Source organism: Cebus imitator, unplaced genomic scaffold, assembly GCF_001604975.1.
Source record: "Cebus imitator isolate Cc_AM_T3 unplaced genomic scaffold, Cebus_imitator-1.0 Scaffold19, whole genome shotgun sequence".
Taxonomy (NCBI): domain Eukaryota; kingdom Metazoa; phylum Chordata; class Mammalia; order Primates; family Cebidae; genus Cebus; species Cebus imitator.
In genome coordinates this window covers 4,599,745-4,616,817 of record NW_016107334.1, presented here as the reverse complement: position 1 = coordinate 4,616,817, position 17,073 = coordinate 4,599,745, and the positions used below count along the sequence as shown (strand labels likewise).

Sequence of the window (17,073 nt, the reverse complement as noted above, 5' to 3'; positions counted from 1 at the left end):
CTCAGCACTTTGGGGGTGGGCGGATCACCTGAGGTCAAGAGTTCGAGACCAGCCTCACCAAAATGGCGAAACTTCATCTCTACTAAAAATACAAAAATTAGTTGGGCATGGTGGTATGCACCTGTAGTCCCAGCTACTTGGGAGGCTGAGACAGGAGACTCACTTGAAACTCGAGGCACAGGTTGCAGTGAGCTGAGACTGTGCCATTGTACTCTAGCCTGGGCACCAGAGCTAGACTCCGTGTAAAAAATAATAATAATAATAATAATAATAAGTGATAGAGCAGGAGTTAATCCATCTGAATCTAGAGCCCACTTTCTTCATCACCACACTTTAACACCTCCCATTTCCGGCATAGGGCAACATGTGTAAACTAACCAGGATCCTAGGGAGGAGGCAAAGGTGAATTAGTTGTTCAAGTGCAATTAGGGACCGTGACCCAGAAGAAGTGATGGGCATCTAAGAGGTTTCATGTGTCAGCACCAAGAAGGAGTGCCAGAGACAGAAACTAGACATTCCAGGTAGAAGGAGAATTTGAATCTACTCATACCTACCAGACTAAGCTCTTGGGAAGAAATGGTTTCGCTGTTAAACTGACAATTTCAAAGCCTTAAAAATGAACTCTACTCCAACTACAGATGATTCCCATTTGCAAACTGGTATACCTGCTAAAGTTTCTTTATAAACCCATAGCACTTTTGTGGTCATTGACAGACATGTGCAAAAAAAAAAAAAAAAAAAAAAATGTGAATCACTCTATATGCATATTCCCAGAGGAGGTTGTCTATTTAATGCTGCGTTTTTCATATCTTTATGCTTTTGGTTGGTGACTTCACCGTTTAAAATGGTTCCTGAACATAAAGCTGTAGTGTTGTCTAGTGTTCCTAAGTACAGAAGGCTGTGGTGTGTCTTACGGAGAAGATACATGTTTTAGATAAGCTTCATTCAGGCATAAATCATAATGTTGTTTGCTATCAGTTCAGAGTTAATGAGTCAACAATATATATTAAACGACATGTCCTTAAACACAAACACATATACAATAAGATTATCTATTAACAGGGTGGCAAAAATATTGTGACCAGAGGCTGAAAGGAACCTAACTTCGTACTTAGCCTACGAACAATAGTCCAGTGTTTGCTATGCCAGTGTTTGTTTTGACTTTATAGAACATAACTCCCATGAACAATGAGACTCAGCTGTATGTGTCTCTCAGTAGATACAAGGCCTATTCACTATTCAGCTGAAAACCAAAGTGCACAATGCATCCTTCTCTGCTTAATGAACAGGCTTACGGACACAAAGTCATGAGTCTATTTTCTACTATGAGGTCATGAGTCTGACTCCCCTTCTCTAACCTCTCTCTTCTACAATCTCTCATTTAAACCACCAGAGCAGTGGTCTTTTCAAAGTAGAGATGGAATCATCTTTAATGATTCCTGCAGTGTACGTTCTACTATAAAGAAGAAATAAGGCCAGACGGAGTGTCTTATGCCTGTAATCCCAGAACTTTGGGAAGCCGAGATGGGTGGATCATGAGAGGCCAGGAGTTCGAGGCCAACATGGCAAAACCCTGTCTCTACTAAAAAGACAAAAATTAGACAGGCATGGTGGTAGGTACCTGTAATCCCAACTACTCAGGAGCCTGAAGCATAAGAATTACGTGAACCCGGGAGGCGAAGGCTGCAGTGAGCCAAGATCACTCCATTGCACTCCAGCCTGGGTGACAGAACAAGACTGTCTTCCCAGCCACACCTACCAAAAAAAAAAAAAAAAAAGAAAAGAAAGAAATCGAGGTTTTTCCACAGAGAGTTATATGCCCAACTCCCTATTTATTTTACCACTAATGTAACACATACCTTCTAAAATATGCTTTGAGAAGCAAGATATTTTAAATGTATAAATTGAAAATATAGACATCATAGCTATGACTTTCATATATCTTGCAATCACTGTTATATTTGCTTTAACAATTAAAATTAAAAGTGAGTTTACAAATGATGATTTTGAAAAATAAACCTAGGCCAATATAGTTTAAGCAATGTCTTAGTCATCTTGCAAAAGAAATAGTTCACTTTATAAATTGCTAAAAGATGGACTATGAAAAACATACACACCACAAATTAAAACTGCAATCTTTAAACACTTTTCAAATGAAGCCTAGTTAGCAAACATTATACATACTAAAAGCTATCATGAAATGTTGCATTTAATAATAACTGTGCACTAAGACTATTATAAAGTTTCATTTATTGGTACTTAATAAAATAGTTTAAGTGACCAACTAAAAGCTATTTAAATTTATTTTTAATTATTCATAGCTAAGTTATCCTGAATAAAATACAGATTATATTGCTGTAATAAAATATGTAAAGATGATAATTAGAAGGGAAGAAAGTAAAACATTAGTTTTCCAAAAGTACTTAAATATTTGCCTAATTAGATTGACACATAAAGAAATTAATGGTTTTCAAAAGTCCTGAAATATAGTTTCCTATTCAACAAAGTAATGCAACATCACATAGTTTTAAGTGAGATATTCAAACCAACATATAGTGAGAAACACTTGAGTTCATCACTAGTTTTAAACTATGCCATGAATTCATTCAGAATCCGCATAAATATCAGCCAAGCAGGGGTTCTGATAGCTTAATACACAGTTAGAAAAAACTATTTCTTTTATTAACATGATCTAATAAAAACTATCTGTGCCAATTAAAAGTGACACCATCTGGAATACAAAAACATCAACTTCATATGCCTGGATTTCAAAGTTCAGACCTCAATGCAAATATCTCATGGTGTGGGGAAAAATAAACAGCAACCTTTACTGAGTATGTACTACATTCCTGGTACTGAGTTACATGTTACAGACATAATTTATCTAATACTCAGAAGCATCCTCCAAGAATTATAAATAGGCATAAAAGCCCCTACTTTACACATTATAGCCTGCCTGACCACCGGCTGATTTTTGATGGTAGAGTTGTCATTGAGACTCACAGCTGCCTAACAGAGAACCCGTGTGCTTTTCACTCCAAGTGTTTTACCAATCAAGTGGTAGTGTGAACCCAAAAAGTACCTGAGACAGGTCTCAATCAATTTAGAAAGTGTATTTTGCCAAGATTAAAGATAAGCCAGTGACACAGCCTCAGAAGGTCCTGACAACACGTGCCCAAGGAGGTTGGGGGTACAACTTGGTTTTATACATTTTAGGTAGACATGAGACACAACAATCAATACATGAAAGATGTACATTGGTTTGGTCCAGAAAGGTGGGACAACTTGAACTAGGGGTCATGGTTGGGGAGGCAGAGGCGCTTCCAGGTCATAGGTTGATTTAAAAGTTTTCTGATTGGCAATTGGTTGAAAGAGTTATCAATGGAAAGGAGGTCATGATAAAAGAGGGTCATGATAAAAGGTTGTGGAGACCAAGGTTTTATCATGCTTATGAAGCTTCCAGCTAACAGGATGCATAGACAATAGACTGTAGCAGGCTTCACTGAGAACAGGTTGTAAATGTTTCTTACCAAGCCTAAAGAATCTGTTCTATCAGTAATTCCAAAAGGGAGGAGGGCATAATGAGCCATGTCTGGCTCTCCCCTCCCATCATGGCCTGAACTTCTTTTTTCAGGTTAAAATAGGAATGTCACTGACGGAGAAGAAGGGTCCATTCAGATGGCTGGGTAGGAGGGGACTTGGAATTTTATTTTTGGCTTACTGTAGTCAAATTAACCTTTTGAAACTGCAATGAAATAAAGGACATCTGAGAGTTTACTCTGAGCCTCTACTCCCCTTTTCTCACGTCTCTCCTCTACAATCTCATTTATACCACCAGAGCAATGGTCTTTTCAAAGTAGAGATGGAGAGTGGGAAAAAAAAAGAGAACTTTGCCAGGTCCAAAAGGTGATATAGAAAGTTGGGGGACAGGAGGTGCATACTTGTGTGCGTTTGTTCAGAAAGTGCCTCAGGAAAATCTGTGTAAACAAAATGCCACTGGATTTTGCAAAGGGTTTGAAAACTATATCATAATCAACTTCTGCTTGCAAATAACTTATCTATAATGTTAGTCATTATTAAATTCTTTTTCTTGTTTAAAAAATAAAAATAAAATAAACAAAGTAAAGATGGAACCGCCTTTAATGGTTCCTGCAGATAAACTCTGTAAAAGCTCAAAGTCCTTAATATGACATTGAAAGCCCCATTTACTATCTGCCTACAACCTGTATCCCCAGTCATTCTGTGGCTCACCATGAGAAAAAATGACAGGGCAGAGGAGAAGGAGAGTTGACACTGCCACTCTAGAAAGAATGCCAGCCTAGCAATGAGGGTGGCTCCATCCAATCATAAGATGATGCCGCAGCTGAGCAGACTGCAGTCTGGAAAGAAATGACAAAGAGATGGCAGAGCCTCTGGGGTTGAATACACCACAGAAAGCCCCACTGGATCTGGAGTCGGGGAGGAACTTTGGCATAGACTTAGTGCCCCTAAGGAACAGGAGAAGTTTCAGTGACCAGAATCCCTAGGAAGGACACTTAAGGTCCCCTTGGGTTGAGCAAACAGAAATGAGGAGCAAGGAACTGAATTCACAGATGGAGAATACAGTATGAGAGGTAGAGGTGGAGTCTTTTCATATAGTCCAGATATAAAGCAAATGACCTCACTGGTGAACAGCCAAAGGGGAAGAGAACGTGGTTGAAGGAGGTTAAGAACACAGCAGAGATCAGAAGGTCCCTCACCCAATGTATGACCTGGAAAGAGCAATTACATGGTGATACAGAAGGTGTCTTGTGCACGAGGGTGAGACTAAGCCATCTGCTATTCCTATCCAAACAATAACAACATTTTACAAATGAGTAAATCAGGACAGGAGCATTCTTCCCTACAGTAGAAACTTGAGGAAGCCTTTACAAATAATCCTGCCCATCAAAAAGCAGTATCCTTTACAAAATGATCTTAAAGCAACAACCCAAACAAAAGGGCAACAAGCTTCAACATAGAAATAATCATCAATGAGGTCAAACCAACCTTGGGCCAGGTTTGTTTTCGGAATTCAGAAATTTAAGAACTTAGAGAGTGTATCATATATTACACAATGCCCTAAATGGTTTGGGACAGTTCCTCATCATCAAACATATCACATTTAAAATTTAATGGGATATATATACTATATAGACCATAAAGTGTTATGAAAGAGTCCAAATAAGATTGCACTACTGAACTCTGGTAAGGATTCTTACAAAATCCTTTCCATTTTCAAAAGTTTCTGAATTGTGAATTTTTAAATAAAAGATTTATGAACTAGCAGTTAACAGCTGCAGTAACAGAACAGCAGCAGAAATAGGAGGAGAACATCAACTTCCCCTTCCTGATCACCACTCTGCCCTAGGCCCCATGCTGTGCACTTTAACATGTTCTCTCTAAAGATGAAGAATTTAGAGTTCAAAGAGCTTTACTCAGGACCTTTGGCAAATTTTTCTTCTCTTGGCCTCCCTCGGCAGAGTTTGAGTACCTTTTAATGGTGTGATTTTATTCAGGTCTTGCAATCCCATGACCTGAACTAGGCTGGGTGGAGTGGGGGCGGGGGACCCCCCGCCCCCACTCCACCCAATGCTCAGAATGGACTGAGCATTCCTCAGGGAGAGTCCAGCATAGCCACAAAATGTAGCAAGAAAATATCGGAACTTCCATTCACACTGACTTAACGTGTTCTTTTAATTTCTATTTTTGTGTATGCTGAATAATATATGTATTATCAGTACCATAGCATATGTACATAATTTATAAGTAAATATGTAAACTTATATATTGCGTGTGTCTGCTCAAAAAGTACCTGCTGATAGGCTGTATGATCAAAAGAATATGCAGAGAACATTTCTAGAGCACCTGAATAATTAAATCCTTTAATCTGTTGGAAAACAAATAACAAAACTGCAATACCAGGAAAAGAATTTGTTTTTCCCCTTTAGGCAATAACTGTTTTCAGAACTGTATCTCTCCTTTTAGAAAGAAGAATCAGGTAATGAACATAATGTAAACCAGACAAGCTTAAATAGGCAAGGTATTTTTTGGTTTTTTGGTTTTGGGCTTTTTAAGGCAAGTGTGATTTACCCCGGGTTTTCGGTAAATACCACCGTTACCTGTACTAAATGGTGTTTCTCTTGGGAAAATTCAGTACCTATTAATTTCAATAAAGGACCTCATCTGCCTCAGGTTCACTCTTACATTTATAAACTACATCATGCATGCACTACATCCTTTTTACTTCCTCTGGCACATTCAAATAGTTTGCATTTTCAAAAGTAGACACAGATGCCTTTTTTTGGACCCAGGTGATGAGGCAGAGGCAGGGTAAAAAGATTTGCATATCCTTTAAGAGAGAAGTCACTCATAATTAGAAAAATAACTCAAACTCATAATATAGAAATACATCGATTTACCATAACCTGGGCTTAGAGAAATCTGGATAACTGAAGCATTCATTTAGTTGTGACATCATAAATAATACACAGGAATTAGAAACCCTCATAGGGTTTGAGCACATGAAAGTTCAATAAGTGGCCAGGCACAGTGGCTCATGCCTATAATCCCAGCAGTTTGGTAGGATGAGGTGGGAAGGTCACTTGAGGTCAGGGGTTTGAGACCAGCCTAGCCAACATGGTAAAACCTAGTCTCTACTAAAAAAAAAAAAAAAATAGTTGGGCATGGTGGCAGATCCTTCTAGTCCCAGTTACTCAGGAGGCTGAGACAAGAGAATTGCTTGAACCTGGGAGGAAGAGGTTGCAATAAGCCCTGAGATCACACCACTATTACTCCAGTCTGGGAGGCAGAGTGTGACTCTGTCTTTAAAAAAAAAAAGAAAAAAAAAAAAGAAAATGACAACAAATATTTTTAAGCTGTGATATTTCCAAAAAAGCCCAAACAACTTTTCTTTGTAATGCTACCATGGCATTGTACTGAACATACACCATTGTTACTAGATGCAAAATGTATATGGGAGATAAGGTTGAATTTTGTCTGATGCAGCATCTACCCTCAAAGTTCCTCCTTTCAATGGATGCTAGGAATCTGCTTTCAAAGCCTGACTTGGCTTCTTACACATCCATCAACTCAGTAGTCAAATCAGACAAGGGCCCTGCCTTTGGAAAGCTAGTGTACCCATGTGGATATATATATGCTTGGAGAGGGAGATGAAGCCATTCTATAGATGATGAGAGCATGAGAGCAGAGACCTAAGTGACAAGAATGAGAAACACTATTTGGGAAAGAGGAGTCCAGAAATAGGAATGGATCCATGCAAAGCCCCAAAGCCAGAACATGTTCCTTTCTTCTAACAGCAAAGAGGTCAATATAGCCAGATCTGTCTGCTCCATCAGTGACAGAATCAAGTGGCCTCAGAGAAGGGATGAGGGCCAGCAAAGACTTCGGATTTTATTTCAAGTGAATTGGCAAGTCAGGGCCAGGAGGGGAGGTGAAGGTTGGTCAGAGGATTGATCTGACTTGTCATGGAGTTTTAAAGGATCGCAGTGGCTGCTGTGTGGAATATGTTCCATGTAGGGCAAGAGTCCAAGGAAGAAGACGAGTGGAAAGAAAAGTATCAAAGGTTCTTTGATTTACGACTTGTTTCTTCATTTTTACCTTTCTGGTTATTCAGATTTCAGCACTGCTGGAAATACAAAACTATATACCACATCTCATATTAGCCACTGCCTATTGGGTCCATTCAGGAAAGCAGAAGATGGGAAAGTTGAGCTTCTTTTCAGAAAGGTCCCTTACTTCTCTGAGTCTCATGCTCACAGAAAAGACACCAATCCCTGTGATGGTCTGTCTTTCTGATATTCACCAGTGACATCACAACAGCCTCTCAATTTTAACAACATCATGCAAAGTTTTGCAACTATGTACTGGGACTTCCTACCTGAAAGGAGTCCCATATTTTGTAGCAGAACAGCTTAAGTTTAATATGTCATCAATAAAAGTTGTTATTCATTAAACAGGCATGGGGAGGGGGGTGGTATATTTTATTTCTACTACAGGTTGAGTATCCCTTATTCAAAATGCTTGGGACAAGAGTGTTTCTGATTTTAGATTTTCATAGATTTGGGAATATTTGTATATACATAATGAGACACCTTGGAGATAAAACCCAAGTCTAAACACTAAATTTATGTTTCATACACATCTTATATACATTGCCTAAAGGTAATTTTATGCATTATTTCAATAATTTTTTACATGAAACAAAGTTTTGGCTCCATTTTGACTATGACTCATCACACCGGCGCAGGTGTGGAAGTTTCTACCTGTGTCATTATGTCGGCACTCAAAAGTTTTTAGATTTTGCAAGATTTTGTATTTCAGGTTTTTGCATTTGGGATTTTCAACCTACAGAGCTCAAGAAAATTCTTCTGAGCACTAAAATGTGGCTGTGAGAAAAAGACAAAAAGTTTTTATGGGACATCTGAGTAAATAAAAGTCATCCCCACTAAAAATCAGATTGTGCTGCATTAACAGAAAAAGTATAACTGTAAAGTCAACAAAAAGATGTTTTCCTAAGGGCATTCCATAGTTGCCAAACAATGTGATAACTCCCTACTGTTGAGTGATTTTTTTTCATTCCTACCAACTTCCCTAGCTCTGCTTCATTCCCCCGGCTTCCCAAACAAAGGTCACGGTCACTAGGGTTCCCAATTGTGAAACTGCCTTGACTTCAGAAGAATACCTAGTACAGAGCTGACCATGGCTTTCCCTGGTCCATCCTTAACACCAGGCAGCATAAGCCCAGAGACCTCCTCCACTCTCTGCTACCAAATATCCCAGGAGTCTTCACAAGATACAATGTCCCTTCCTTGGCCCACAGGCATGTTTTTAGAGGTCTTTGTGTAAATAGGATTTATCATTACTCAAGAAAGACAAGTATGAATAAAATTAATTATTAAAATACTTATTATGTCAGATAGTCATAGTGCTGTGACAAAATTAAAACTGCTAAAAAAGTAACTATCTTGCCATCTACAACTAAATGGTTGCTAATACCATCGATCTCATTTACACAGAATAAAACCCTTTCTCTGGATTTGATACTAATACTATGAAACTAAAAAGATCTTCCAACGTAGATTATATTCCTTCTATATTTGATCTAAATTCTTTCTATATTAGGTCTCCAAAACACCTGTTAGATCAAGTTGGAAACTTAGCTGTCTTCCCTAAGGATGTATTTGAAATCTTTTATGCCCCAATTAGATGAGTCATCTCATGAAAAATTGGGGTATAGTAATATAATCAAAATGTTAAGGATTATTTCTCAAAAATATTAATTGACATTATATCCTAAACCTTGTCTTTAGGAAAAGGAAGAACAGCTCTGATCTTCCAACAGAAGACTTCTAAAAAATTGTGTCTCCATAAATCCCAGTTTCGCCAAGCCCTGTGTCACATTCATTGATCTTTCCGAAGCATAACACATCTTTTATTAAAATGCCAGGTAAAAAGAAACACATCTGAAAACTTCGAGCTTTAGGGGAATAATACAATAACATTGTTTAAATTCTAAGCAAACTGACAGAAATTCTCTTTTGTGAAGTCATTAGTGTTTCTAAGTGCTCATCAATCATTTAAGGTTGTGATCAATGACAAACTAATGCTTATTCTCATAAGGACAAGTATAAAGTTTAAATTCACTCATTCATTCACAAGTATGTCTACAATTCAGTATTTATCAGAATACAAAATGTGTGTCTTCCTCACTGTTAGATGGCTGAGTTGCACTGATCTCAATTTCATCTACATATGAAATAATTGCTGCAAAACAATCAAACCAGTGGACTCATCTGTGACATTTCCAAATGAGGTGGATAATTTAGGGATGATAAATATTGGAGCATTGTTTGGCGGTGACTATGTGCAGGCACTGTCTTTTTGTCCGAGTTTTCTAAGTCCTCACAAATGTTAACAGAACTGAGTAAAAATACCAATCCTATGTAAGAAGAAATCAAGGATTATAAACATGAAGCAACTTGTCAGCCAGTAAGTATCAGTGCCAGGATTCGAACCAGGTTACCTCTGACCACAACACCTGTGGTTATACATTAGGCTAGATTGCAATCCCTATCTAACTGGGATCACCAAATCTCTACTCTGGGCAAAGTGGTTATGATTCTAAAATAAGAACTTAAAAACCTGAAGAGAGCATATAATAATTATTAATGCATCACAATGGGAAACAGTAAAGAAAATTACAAAGGCTGATGAGAAAGTGATGGAATTCAAATATGCTATGAAATAAGTAGTGATAATAAACAGAAGCAATTAGGAAGTAACTACAAGAACATTCAAACGCTGTGAAGAAAACATTTGCTATTGCCAATCAAATATTGAGGTATTCACAGCTTTCTAACATGTCACCCACGACGATCGCATCCTCGTTGTACACATATGTGTGACCCTGATTTAGACCCTTTGAAATCAGTCATTGAAGGCGAAAGTAAACAGTGTGCTCTGGAGCATCAAGGACCATGTAAAAAGCAGATGTTTGTTTCAACCCACCATGGAGCTATACTACCACTAGATTTTTTTTTTTAAGCTGATGAGAAAACTATGTTTCAGTCTCTGGAGTTTAATGGTTACACTTGTGTGATACCGCAATAGAATTAGGTCTATCACACACAAAGATGTGGAACTTATGTTTTGTGCATTAAAAAAAAAGAGAGAGATTATTACAGTATCCTTTGGTCCCCTAGGCATTAGCTCAAGGAATAAAATACATACCCCATTTATTCTCTTGAGGAACTCAGACTCTAGTAGGAGAGGCAGATAGCAAAGCAGTTCCAATAGTGTACTGTGATCTCGGAGGTGTTAAGAATGAGATAATAATATAGTACATATTTGATGCATTAATCCAGTGTGATAAAGGCCTAGACCACAAAAATTGTAACTGGAATGACAGTGAAGGGACTGAGAAGCTGAATTTTGTGATTTGCTGATTATAGGTGTCAGGGAGGAGTAGGGAGGAGGCAGTAGCTGGTGTTTAAGGTTTCTGGATAGGCCAGAGGTAATATGGTGGAACCACCAATGAACACGGGGAAAGGAGAGCAGCAGCCATTTGCAGAAGGTAAGTCAGAAGACTGATAAGTTATCAAAGTTGAGACACACCATAGTCCAACTGGATATTCAAGGTGGGGGTTCAGAGCAAAGTGTCGGGTAGCAACGTGGAAGACAGGAACCTTCTCTCCTCAAGCAAGTGTATAAAGTGAAAAGCAGGGAAGCACAGGAGAGCCAGGGAAAAAAAGAGAACAGGACGAAGGAAGCCGAGAGAGAGGGGAAGTTTCAAGGAGTAAGCAACAATTGCAAATGTTGCACAAAAGTTAGCTGAGGGAAGCGGAAGTGCGCCCATCTTGTTTGGTTACTGAGAGGGCAGGAGACACCTCGGAGACACAGAAGCCAGAATGTAACAAGCTGGGAAGGCACAAAAGCAAGGTATGACAAGAGACAAGATAAAATAAACAATATTTTAATGCAGACATGGTCATATTTAAATCAACTTATAAATAAGTGGAAATTGTAAATAAGGTTCAGATATTAACCACAGATCCTCCAAAAATTTTTAAATTACCTGTTTCCCTCTACATTATACTTTTCATGTCTTATTTTGATGGCTGGAAACCCTACCTAGGTCTGAAGAGACTCTGAGTTACACTTATAATTGTAGGAGACATGTTAAAAACTTCAGAATTAGAAAAGTTTTAGCTATGATACCTTCTTTTTTACTTTGAGACCAAAAAAAAAAAAAAAAAAAATCTGTAAACCAGAGAGGCATGAATAAAAAATTTGCGGTTTACTTTTTTCCTCTCTGTGGCACCTAGTTCAGTGATCAGCCCTTAGCACAGGCCTAATTAACATTTGTTAAACAGAATTGAAGGTCAAATGGCTAATTAGAGATGGAGACACGACTTGAATCCACATCTTTTGATCTGCCAGGAAATTTTCTTTCAATGACAACTCAAAAGGTCATGTCTCGCACCTGTAGTAAACTCTGTAAAAATGTTATACTCAATATCGCTAGTTATTAGGGAAATGTACATGGAAATTGTGAGACACACTCTTTAAACTCACTAGAATGGCTATAAACAACAACAAAAACAAAGAGAAAATGACAAGTGGGCAAGACTCTAGAGAGACTGGAACCCTAGTGCACTGCTGGTGGAAAGGTAAAATGGTACAGCTGCTATGGAAAAATGATGTAGCAGTTCTTCAGGAAAATAACCGTAGAATTATCACATAATCCAGCCATTCCGCTTCTGGGTATATCTCCAAAAGAAATGAAAGCGGGACTTGAATAATTGCACACTGATATTCCTAGCAGCATATTTGCAATAGGCTAAAGGAAGACGCAATTCAAGTGCCTAAAAATGAACAAAATGTGATAAAGACACACAACATATTATTAAGCCTTTAAAAAGAAGGAAATTCTGACAACTGCTACAACGTGGATGAACCTTGCGGACATTGTGCTAAGGGAAATAAGTCAGTCACAGATGGACAAACACTGTAGGAATCCACTTACGGGTGATACCTAGAGTAGAAAATTCGCAGAGACAGAAAGTAGAATGATGGTTGTCAGGGGCAGAGTGAGGGGACAATGAGGAGACAGTGTTTAATAGACAGTCTGAGTTACACAAAATAAGAGTTCACGAGATGGATGGAGGTGACAGTTGCGCAACAATATAAACATAACATCACCGAACTTTATACTTAAAAATGATAAATGCTGGTCTTGAACTCCCGACCTCAAGTGATCTGCCCACCTCGGCCTCCCAAAGTGCTGGGATCAAGACCAGCCTGACCAACAAGGAGAAACCCCATCTCTACTAAAAATACAAAATTAGCCAGGTGTGGTGGTGGGCACCTGTAATCCCAGCTACTTGGGAGGCTGAGGCAGAAGAATCCCTTGAACTCAGGAGGCTGAGGTTGTAGTGAGCTGAGATCATGCCATTGCACTCCAGGCTGGAAACAAGAGTGAAACTCTGTCTCAAAAAAANAAAAAAAAAAAAAAAAAAAAAAAAAAAAAAAAAAAAAGATAAATGCATGTTGGGTTATGTGTACTTAGGATAATTAAGAAAACATAAAAATGACAAAATTAATTTTAAGCCAAGTTGGAATGAATGTACAGATCTAGAAAGTAATACATTTTAAGGAGATGAATTTGATGAAGTAAAAAGTTATGTTCCTTTTCCAGGGTCAAAATCCCAGGTGACCAAGGGTGCTATCCTCATTATGTTCACTGCAGCTCTGCAGGAATGCAGCCTGACCTCATCTCACACCCTGATCTTTCAAGAGATGCTCTCCGCCCAAATATTTCTGTGAAATTACTACATTTTATATACCACCCATCAAACAGAAGTCACGAAGTCATCCAAGGGCCACTATTACCTAATCATCTTCCATAGTCATGCTTCTTATGTCAGCATATAAATATCAATGTATTGCTTCTCATTTAGATAAGACATTTTCTTAAACTTGACTACGAGGATGTTTTCCGCTGCCTCTCACTCTAAATACTCAACACCAATTCACATTTCATAACACAATGAAGACAGCTTTTTCCCAGAACAGATAATTTCTCTACCAAAATTGTTGGGCTCCACTGTCAATTTTGCTAGCTCCATCATATTGAACTCTATAAGTGGCATAAAAATCAAAATATATTATTTCAGGCCACATTTCTTTTAATGTTACAATTGTTCTCTGCATGATTTCACCTTGCACAGCTCATGTCATTTCATATAACAGAGATAAAGACTGCTGTGCAGCTAATAGAAAAAATTAGATAACTCTCAGTCCCTGTAGTAAGGTATAAATTCACTTAGCTAAATTTTGTTTTCTAGGTAATTTCATGGTGTTAGCTCTTTGAGGAGCCAGGTGCTCTTCCTCAATGTGTTTTTAGATTTAGAGTATATTAGAGAAAATTCATACAAAAATACAGGGTTTATAGGCTTCTATAGTAATTCCAAATACATTCACAATATGAAATTTTAAATTACTCCATCAGCACAGGTGAAGAATAGAATGTCTTGCACAGCTTGCACAAAGTGAAAACTGAGTTACTAAACTATAAATGTTCTATGAGCCTAGGAGATTTAGCACAGAATGCATACTAAGTGATGTATTTTTAGATACATAAATACATCAGGAACAGAAATATGAACCACCCATTTTCATTAATGCAACCATTAAAAATTAATTTTCTAAGGCTATGTAGTCACCTGGAAAATGATTTATGGTATAATGTTAAGTGGAAAAAAAAAAAAAACTATAAAATTCTACCAAAACAATGTTTATGGCTCTGTGAAATGATATACAAGTATGGCCTAAATTGGAAAAAAAGATGAAAAAACCATTGATGGATGCTTTTCCAAGGCAGATAATATTTGCTTTTTAAAAAAACTTATACTACTGACATGATGTTTGTATAATAAATAAATGTAAAAATAAAAGTAATGTTTTCAGTGATTGTGTGTGTGTGTGTGTGTATCTTTTGGACCACAGATTTCTGGTGACAAGCTCAACTCAACTCATGACAGCTACTTGAAGAGCTATTATTAAAAAAAAGATTCTGAGACTCAGTCGGAAATGTGATGTCACCCACTTTGACTATCTGCCTTGGGCTTTGGAAAGGGGCGTGGAAACTTACCTTTTCTTGTCCCTTTCTGAAGGGGCCAGTATTGCCATCTCCATCTTAGCACAAATATCAGAAACGCAGATCCTACGGAGGGAATAGAAATATCCCACAGCTTTTCCTAAAGCAATTCAAGAGGACTTGGTAACTCAAGATATGGCACAGCTAATTAGTTATTGTTCAACAGCTGGTATAGAAAAGTCCACACGTAGTTATAGAATATGCTAAATGACACAGTGCTCTGCAAAATAAACTAAACCACTTCACATAGTACAGACATATCACAGGAAATCAAGACAGATATCTGTTTAATGGGTTTATTCATAGGTTGTTGTAACTCCTACTTATCTGCAATAAAAGAGTATGTTTATCATCTCTGCACACAACAGAAGCTCCAGAGGGAGAACAATCAGTACAGGCATTTATCTGCACGACACAAGGGCTTGAATAGCATGTAAGCTTAAGTTTAACATTTAATTTAGTAAATGTCTGTTTTTCCAATAATTCTGTATTACCATTCATTCTGACTCTAAGGACCCAAAGCATACCATTCTATACTGAGTTAACCAACAAGAAACTCAGAGAACCTGTGTATGCCACTGTGGCAGGGTTTACACCACTGGGTAAGTTTCCACAAATCGAGCAGGAAGGGTTCTTAAGACACTTGCACCTTTGCAAAGCCTCACTGTCTGTTTTGGTTCATTGTTCACCAAACAATTCAAATTTCATAAATCATGGAATAAGGCATTAAGAATCCAGTGTTGAAAAGATTCAGACTAAAAGTAGAAGAAGCTCTAATTTCCAGTAGATGTCTTGACACAACAGGGAGTCTCTTGACAGCCTGAGACTGACAGGACAGTGTGGCATTTACAGAGAGCTAAAAGCAACAAGCGAAAGAGTATATTTTCAGCATGAAAAGAAAGTTAAAGAAAACCTGGCCACAGCTCTAGGCTTACCTGACTGGCCAATGCAACTGGAAAGTAAACACAGAGCTAGCTCTCATTAGGAGCAAAGTTCAACCAACTTGGTTTGTGTGAAGAAAGGTAGACTCTACTGAGCCACCGTCAAGTCCTCGCCTGGGAGAGGCTCATTATTTCGAGATGGCTCAGTCCTACTTGGTGGAAGGGTAATGCCTGTGTAATGTATAACACTGGAGACCTAGCATAAGGAGAAAATGAGTGCATCAAACACTTGGGGTGCAGGTGGACGGATTTTTTCTTTTCAAGGCTGCTAGTTATATAAAGTGACCTCTGCACAGATCAAAAACCTGGCTGCTCTTTCAGGTCCCACATCAGGAATCACCTCCTTAGCAAGTTCTAAGCCAGCTCTAACTCTAATCCTGAGCTTCTAGTGTGAAGCAGCACCTCCATGTCATAATCTTGTCACACCTCACTTTCTTCATGGCCCTAAGGACCCAACATTAACTTGTTAGTTTATTTACTTAGTCTCCTAATCTACTCCTCAATACCACCCTCCTGCAATAATGTAAGTGCCCTGAAGGGAAGAGATGGGATTTGCCTAGTCCACGTCACTGCCTAGCACATTGCAATTAAGTTTTCATGGAAGGAACAAATGAATGAATTCAGAAGAGGATTCTTTTATTAACATCATGACTGAATAGGTACTAGAAATCCAAGCCTGCCTAGAGACTAGTGGAGTACATCAACTTAAAGAACCTCGCAACTGTTAAACTTTTTTGGAAACCTGTTGTGTAGTATACATTTATTGCTCTATGATAAAATACAGGGGAGCTTTTTATGCAGGCATTAAATTAGTAATGACCATCAGTCTTACTGGAGGCCAAGGAGTAAACTATGGTGAGGACACACATCTTCTTATCTGCTTGGACATTCCATCTGGTTTTTCCCAATCATTTCATAATGGAATGACCCACTCCTCTTAACACATTTGCAAAACAATCAAGAAGCCCCTGAACTCCACAACAGACTGAGGCCCACATAAGTGATCTCAGACACTGTCAACCAAAAATTGAAGGATCCTAGAAACGGCACGACAGCAGAAGTCTAAAGCCAAGACCTCTCTCCTCTCTTTCTATTAACACTTGGATCTCAATTGGCAGAGATCCTTTTCAGTCTTGAAAAGGATCATGGAGACCGTTAGAATTTCCCAGCATGTTGGGACTAAGAACGGGTAGCAGGTGGCCAGGCGTGGTGGGTCACGCCTGTAATCCCAGCACTTTGGGAGGCCGAGGTGGACAGATCAGGAGGTCAGGAGTTCAAGACTAGCCTGGCCAACATGGTGAAACCCCGTCTCTACTAAAAATACAAAAATTAGCTGGTGTGGTGGCACATGCCTGTAATCCCAGCTACTGAGGAGGCTGAATCGCTTGAACCCAGGAGGCAGAGGTTGCAGTGAGCCGAGATCACACTACTGTA

At 38.5% G+C, this 17,073-nt stretch overlaps 1 protein-coding gene across 14 annotated transcripts in view; it reads right to left on the bottom strand.

Moving 5' to 3' along the window:
* MCTP2 (multiple C2 and transmembrane domain containing 2) overlaps positions 1 to 17,073 on the bottom strand; it is a 264,268-nt gene that overhangs the window by 233,465 nt on the left and 13,730 nt on the right. For 3 of the 14 annotated variants that reach the window (XM_037734892.1, XM_037734904.1, XM_037734915.1), the window contains one exon: positions 14,693 to 14,764. The exons of 10 other annotated variants lie outside the window; for them this stretch is intronic. The gene's annotated coding sequence lies outside the window, so the exon portion shown is untranslated. Of the gene's footprint in view, positions 1 to 14,692; positions 16,934 to 17,073 lie in introns of those variants that run through there. One more of the 14 variants, XM_017518206.2, reaches the window with a different exon arrangement.